Source organism: Salvelinus alpinus, chromosome 4, assembly GCF_045679555.1.
Source record: "Salvelinus alpinus chromosome 4, SLU_Salpinus.1, whole genome shotgun sequence".
Lineage (NCBI taxonomy): Eukaryota > Metazoa > Chordata > Actinopteri > Salmoniformes > Salmonidae > Salvelinus > Salvelinus alpinus.
The window spans coordinates 46,081,639-46,088,841 of record NC_092089.1 but is presented as its reverse complement, the minus strand read 5'-3'; positions in this window follow the sequence as shown (position 1 = coordinate 46,088,841).

Sequence of the window (7,203 nt, the reverse complement as noted above, 5' to 3'; positions counted from 1 at the left end):
ATGGCATTATAGTTTGAAAACACCCAACATGCTCTGTAATTTTGTGGCCATGTGACAGAACTTTCATATCCCCTCTTTGGAAATTGCAGGGTCAAAAATACTCTTACGATGAATAAAATGTTTGATAGAAATGTTTCTGTTTTGTTGATATTAAGTATGTGTTCTACATGACAACTTGTAACGCTCGTCTTCGGGTGAAAGAGAGGAGGACCAAGGCGCAGCGTAGTAAGTGTTCATGATGATGAATTTGAATGCTAATCCAACAAACAGAACACTACAAAATACAAAACAACAAACGAACGAAACAGTACCGTGTGGCGAACAAACACTGACACGGCAACAAACACCCACAACTCAAAAGTGAAACCCAGGCTACCTAAGTCAGGGACAATGATTGACAGCTGCCACCGATTGAGAATCATACCAGGCCGAACTCAAAATCCCAACATAGAAAAACACACATAGACTACCCACCCCAACTCACGCCCTGACCATACTAAAACAAAGAAAACACAAAAGAACTATGGTCAGAACGTGACACAACTAGACTATACAGTTGAAGTCGGAAGTTTACATACACCTTAGCCAAATACATTTAAACTCAGTTTTTCACAATTCCTGACATTGAATCCTAGTATAAATTCCCTGTCTTATGTCCGTTAGGATCACCACTTTATTTTAAGAATGTGAAATGTCCAAATAATATTAGAGAGAATGATTTATTTCAGCTTTCATTTCTTTCAGCACATTCCTAGTGGGTCCGAAGTTTACATACACTGTCACGCCCTGACCTTAGAGATCCTTTTTATGTCTCTATTTTTGGTTGGTCAGGGCGTGAGTTGGGGTGGGCATTCTATGTTTTGTTCTATGTTGTCCTTTTCTAGGTGTTTGGCCGGGTGTGGTTCTCAATCAGAGGCAGCTGTCTATCGTTGTCTCTGATTGAGAACCATACTTAGGTAGCCTGTTCCCACCTGTGTTTGTGGGTAGTTGTTTTCTGTTTTGTGCGTCTTCACCTGACAGAACTGTTTCGTTTTCGTTCTTCCTCGTTGTTATTTTGTTTAGTGTTCAGTTTTAATTACATTTATAACATGAATACTTACCACGCTGCGTTTTGGTCACCTTCTTCCCAGGACGATCGTTACATACACTCAATTGGTATTTGGTAGCATTGCCTTTAAATTGTTTAACTTGGGTCAAACGTTTTGCGTAGCCTTCCACAAGCTTCCCACAATAAGTTGGGTGAATTTTGGCCCATTCCTCCTGACAGAGCTGGTGCAACTGAGTCAGGTTTGTAGGCCTCCTTGCTCGCACACGCTTTTTCAGTTCTGCCCACAAATTTGCTATAGGATTGAGGTCAGGGCTTTGTGATGGCCACTCCAATACCTTGACTTTGTTGTCCTTAAGCCATTTTGCCACAACTTTGGAAGTATGCTAGGGATCATTGTCCATTTGGAAGACACATTTGCGACCAAGCTTTAACTTCCTGACTGATGTCTTGAGATGTTGCTCCAATATCCACATAATTTTCCTCCCTCATGATGCCATCTATTTTGTGAAGTGCACCAGTCCCTCCTGCAGCAAAGCACCCCCACAACATGATGCTGCCACCCCCGTGCTTCACGGTTGGGATGGTGTTCTTCGGCTTGCAAGGCTCCCCCTTTTTCCTCCAAACATAACGATGGTCATTATGGCCAAACAGTCCCCATGTGCAGTTGCAAACCATAGTCTGGCTTTTTTATGGCGGTTTTGGAACAGTGGCTTCTTCCTTGCTGAGCGGCTTTTCAGGTTATGTCGATATAGGACTCGTTTTACTGTGGATATAGATACTTTTGTACCTGTTTCCTCCAGCATCTTCACAAGGTCCTTTGCTGTTGTTCTGGGATTGATTTGCACTTTTCGCACCAAAGCGCGTTAATCTCTAGGAGACAGAATGCGTCTACTTCCTGAGTGGTATGACGGCTGCGTGGTCCCATGGTGTTAATACTTGCGTACTATTGTTTGTACAGATGAACGTGATACCTTCAGGCGTTTGGAAATTGCTCCCAAGGATGAACCAGACTTGTGTAGGTCTACAATTTTTTTTCCTGAGGTCTTGGCTGATTTCTTTTGATTTTCCCATGATGTCAAGCAAAGAGGCACTGAGTTTGAAGGTAGGCCTTGAAATACATCCACAGGAACACCTCCAATTGACTCAATTGATGTTAATTATCCTATCAGAAGCTTCTAAAGCCATGACATAATTTTCTGGAATTTTCCAAGCTGTTTAAAGGCACAGGCAACTTAGTCTATGTAAACTTCGGACCCACTGGAATAGTGATACAGTGAATTATGTGAAAGTGAAATAATCTGTCTAAACAATTGTTGGAAAAATGACTTGTGTCATGCACAAAGTAGATGTCCTAACCAACTTGCCAAAACTATAGTTCGTTAACAAGAAATTTGTGGAGTGGTTGAAAAACAAGTTTTAATGACTCCAACCTAAGTGTATGTAAACTTCCGACTTCAACTGTATATTTAGGAAACTGTATTGGAGTTTGTTTCTGTTTGTCCGACCTGGGATGCAAACTCACACTATACGTTGTACTCTCAAATCTACACTGAGTATACAAAACATTAGGAACAGTATCTCTTTCCATTACATAGAATGACCAGGTGTCTCCAGGTGAAAGCTAGGATCCCTTATTGATGTCGCCTGTTCAATCCACTTCCATCAGTGTAGACGAGGAGGAGACAGGTTAAAGAAGAATTTTTAAGTTTTGAGACAATTGAGACATGGATTGTGTATGTGTGCCATTCAGAGGGTGAATGGGCAAGACAAAAGATTTAAGTGCCTTTGAGCAGGGTATGGTAGTAGGTGCCAGGCGCACCGGTTTGAGTGTTAAAGAACTGCAACCCTGTTGGGTTTTTCATGCATAACAGTTTCCCGTGTGTATCAAGAATGGCCCACCAGCCAAAGGACATCCAGCCAACTTGACACAAATGTGGGAAGCATTGGAGTCAACATGGACCAACATCCCCGTGGAACACTTTTTACACCTTTTAGTTCATGCCCCGACGAATGTAGGCTGTTCTTTTGGGTTTTCGCTGTCCGGTATTTTAGTAACTATGGTTTTGGGTTTGTTGCGCCTGTGTTTTGGGCTTCACCCATGTTTGTAACTGGTTACTGTGTGAAAGGACATTAAAGCGTTTTTCCCGTCAACCTTCTGTTCTCTGCGTCTGACTCCACACCCATCACTCTCCAGACATTACAAAACATTTGAAAAACTAAAACTGTACTGAAACTATTATCTTTGACTGAAAAACTAACAAGAATAAAATACAAACCATCATACATTATGTTTAGTTGTAGTTTTTTTCCTTCTCAAATGGGGTTTTCAAGTCATTTTTTTCTGATGGGGTTTTCAAGCTTCTGAATCTGGCGGATAAATGCTGCCAGTAGATGGCGATGTTTGAAATAGGCCTAGCTTGTGCATCACTATCACTAGCTATCTAGCTAACAGGGAAGAAATCAGAGGGTGATCGCTGACCGTGAGTGTGAACAATGGCGGCAGCAAAAGTTAAAGCCCTGTATGGGATTGTTTTGAGTACATTGCTGGAAAATACAAAAGCAAATGTGTTGTAGTGTCAGCAGCATGTGTGGAACAGAGATAAATGGTAAAACCCAACCAATCTCAAAGTTCATCTGAACAGCTCCCACAAGGAATCATAAAAAACATGTCAGGATAAAGACAAGGTGAGAGACACCAGCTATTAGTAGCTGCACGTCAACGGCATCGCTAGGGCAACCAACTTTAACGGTTTGCATGAAAAGAGCAGAAACATGGCAACCAAATTCAAATGAGTTAAAAAATAGAGAGAAGCAGCACCGGTTCATTTATTCATCCAGTCTGGCAAGTCCACGACACTGTGCAATGAACTAGCCTTCCGAAAATTCAACCAAACACTTGATCCCAAATGTACAACTCCTGGCGTTGCTAGAGTTGGCTTTGCAAATGGATACAGTAACATAGAAAGTTAAGGAGATTCTAAAAGAGGCATAACCCTGTGTGTAGACGGATGGAGCAAGAAAAGACTGACTGGTTTGTTAATGGGCATATCAGCCTGCTTCTATCACCCCTCTTCCAACAAGGCACAGAATGCATTGCTCAACCTCCATCGGATTTAGCATCCACACACCGGAGAGGTAATTGACCGCACATTGGACACATGGGACATACCAGAAGAGAAAATCCTACTCGTAGTAACTGACAACGGGGCGAACATAGTCAATTCTATTAAGCTATTACAGAACAGGCAAGATAATATCCATGACCAACATCAACCAGAGCTCGCAATAGTTTTGAACAGCGAGGCAGAAATGTCTGGATCTGAGTGGGACACCGACGATTATCATTTTAAATCCACGTCATATTAAGATTGATTTATAATTTAAACATAATCAAACCTATGTATTACTCACCTTATGTATTACTGACCCCCAGTGGCAAGAGGTGACATCCCCAGAAAACACAAACTATAGGCCTACAACACAGGCAAGAGAATATCCATGACCAACATCAACCAGAGCTAGCAATAGCTTTGAACGGTGAGGCAGCCTCCCACGCTCCTAGCCTCCCACGCTACTTTCTGTCCCTAACACTAAAACTGAAAATAAATAATATAAAAACGAAATAGAAATTGTTTTATAAACCTCAAACTAAATAAAAACTAGTAAATCAAAGTCTGAAAGCTACCTGAAACTAAACTGAATTTCTAATTAAAATAAAAAATGAATAGAAATAAAAACTCCTAGAAAATCACAAAACTATACGTTTCATTTCTATTAAAAAAATCCATGATTAAGCATGAGTACAAATAGTCTCTTGAATTCAACAATGCTGCACAGTAGCATTGACGTTTTTGGCAAGATATTGGCCAAATCAGAGAGACTTGCAGACAGGCTAATAATAAACTCCACATATCAAGATGTTTGATCATGATATTCTTTGATAGGAATAACCCAAATGTGGGTATGTGTAATCAGAAACTGACAGTTTGGGTAAATGCCAGATGGGCTGGTCCATCTAAGGCCAGTGGGCCTGTCTAACTGAGGGGAATTGTGCAGAATTATCATTATTTGCCTAAAATACGGGCATCAAGGGAAAAAATGGGACAATTTCTGGTCCCAGTCCGTCTCTGTGTGTAATCCAACATGACATAATCCAGAGCTATTGAATATCATGATGGACATTCTGGAGCACCTCAGGCTTCTGTTGAAGGCCCATCTCTTTTCCCCTCTGAATCCTGGTTAATTTCTCTTTTACCTGTTAGACAGTAATTTGGACTCTTCTCTATTGATCTTGACTTTTTCACTTTTTGTCCTTACCGTTTTGTGTCTACCTAGACTCATTGTTAATTTCTCCTTCTCATGAACAATCTAAAATCAAGAACAGTGTTGATTAGACTGACTTAATGTCTGCCTTTTGATTTCAGTGTCCATATTGTGAAACCATTCTCATCGTTTCTTCAACAACTTTTTGAACAATCTGAATGGAATTGTGACACAATATTCTTAAATTTTTTAACCTCTATGGGATCGGTGTCCCCCCCGCGAGACGGTTGAGCTAACGTGCGCTAATGTGATTAGCATGACGTTATAAGTAACAAGAACATTTCCCAGGACATAGACATATCTGATATGGGCAGAAAGCTTAAATTCTTGTTAATCTAACTGCACTGTCCAATTTACAGTAGCTATTACAGTGAAAGAATACTATGCTATTGTTTGAGGAGAGTGCACAGTTATGTACTTGAAAATGTATCAATAAACCAATTCAGCACATTTGGGCAGACTTGATATAACATTTTGAACAGTAATAAAATGGTTCATTGGATCAGTCTAAAACTTTGCACATACACTGCTGTCATCTAGTGGCCAAAATCTAAATTGTGCCTAAACTGCAATAATTCATTGTGGCCTTTCTCTTGCATTTCAAAGATTATGAGAAAAAAAATGAATGTTTTTTTCTTTGTATTATCTTTTACCAGATCTAATGTATTATATTCTCCTACATTAATTTCACATTTCCACAAACGTAAAAGTGTTTCCTTTCAAATGGTATCAAGAATATGCATATCCTTGCTTCAGGTCCTGAGCTACAGGCAGATAGATTTGGGTATGTAATTTTGGGCTAAAATTGAAAAAAAGGGTCCAATCGTTTTTAAGTAAAAATGGGGACGGTCAGCTCCAGTCCTCGGGGGCCAGAGTGGTGTCACACTTTTTCCTCATCCCTAGCAAACACAGCTGATTAAACTAATTTCATTCTAAACTGAAGATCATGATTAGTTGATTATTGGAGTCAGGTGTGATAGCTGCGTCAAAAGTGTGACACCAATCAGGCCTCCGAGGTCTGGAGTTGCCCATCCCTGACCTAACACAAAGTGTCCTCCGCATTCATGGGATGGCTTCACTCTCTTGGCTAGACTTTGTCTATATTCAAGAGAGGGCTGACCATGCAAGACTGGTGAATAGGCTGAGAGATGCTTTCAATCAGACCAAAATGACTCTTCCATAGATATGATTTGTCCACACAGTCCGTAATTGAGCCGGCCCATCAGGTGACCTCAGGAACGCAGAAAAACATCACGAGGTAACGAAAAGATGCGTCCGCCATGCAGGGATACATTGTGCTGGCACTTATCTACCTTAACGTCACCCTGTCTCTTGTTTAATCTCGTCTCCGTGGAAATGACTTTATTTTCTCCTGGGAAATAGAAACCCGTAAATGGTTATCAGATGGTGGGCTCCAGAAATTCACTGGCAGCATCACAAGGCCCTCACAGAGGCACTGCACAGAGAAACTAGGAAGGATTTTGAAGCTGTATCACAAGGTTATGAGACTAAGTACAGCGAAGTTTAAACCCTTTGCAGAGAATATATTGAGTTTTCACTATGAGGAACCTGACAGTCTATTTATGTAAGGAGGAATACAGATAACCCATGTGAGAAGCTTCAAAGGGAACTGATTACGTTTAAATGTAAGTTTGCCTAAGTTACAGTCTATCCTTTGCATCCTTTGAATATTACAACATGCTTACAGAATATAGTTGAGTCATTTTCCTCCAATCCTTCATTCATTGATTGCCCTTTTTTTCTTTCTTCTTTTTTTTGCTCTCTTTATTATGGCTACCATGGTTAGAAGTGCCCATTATTATGGCTACCAT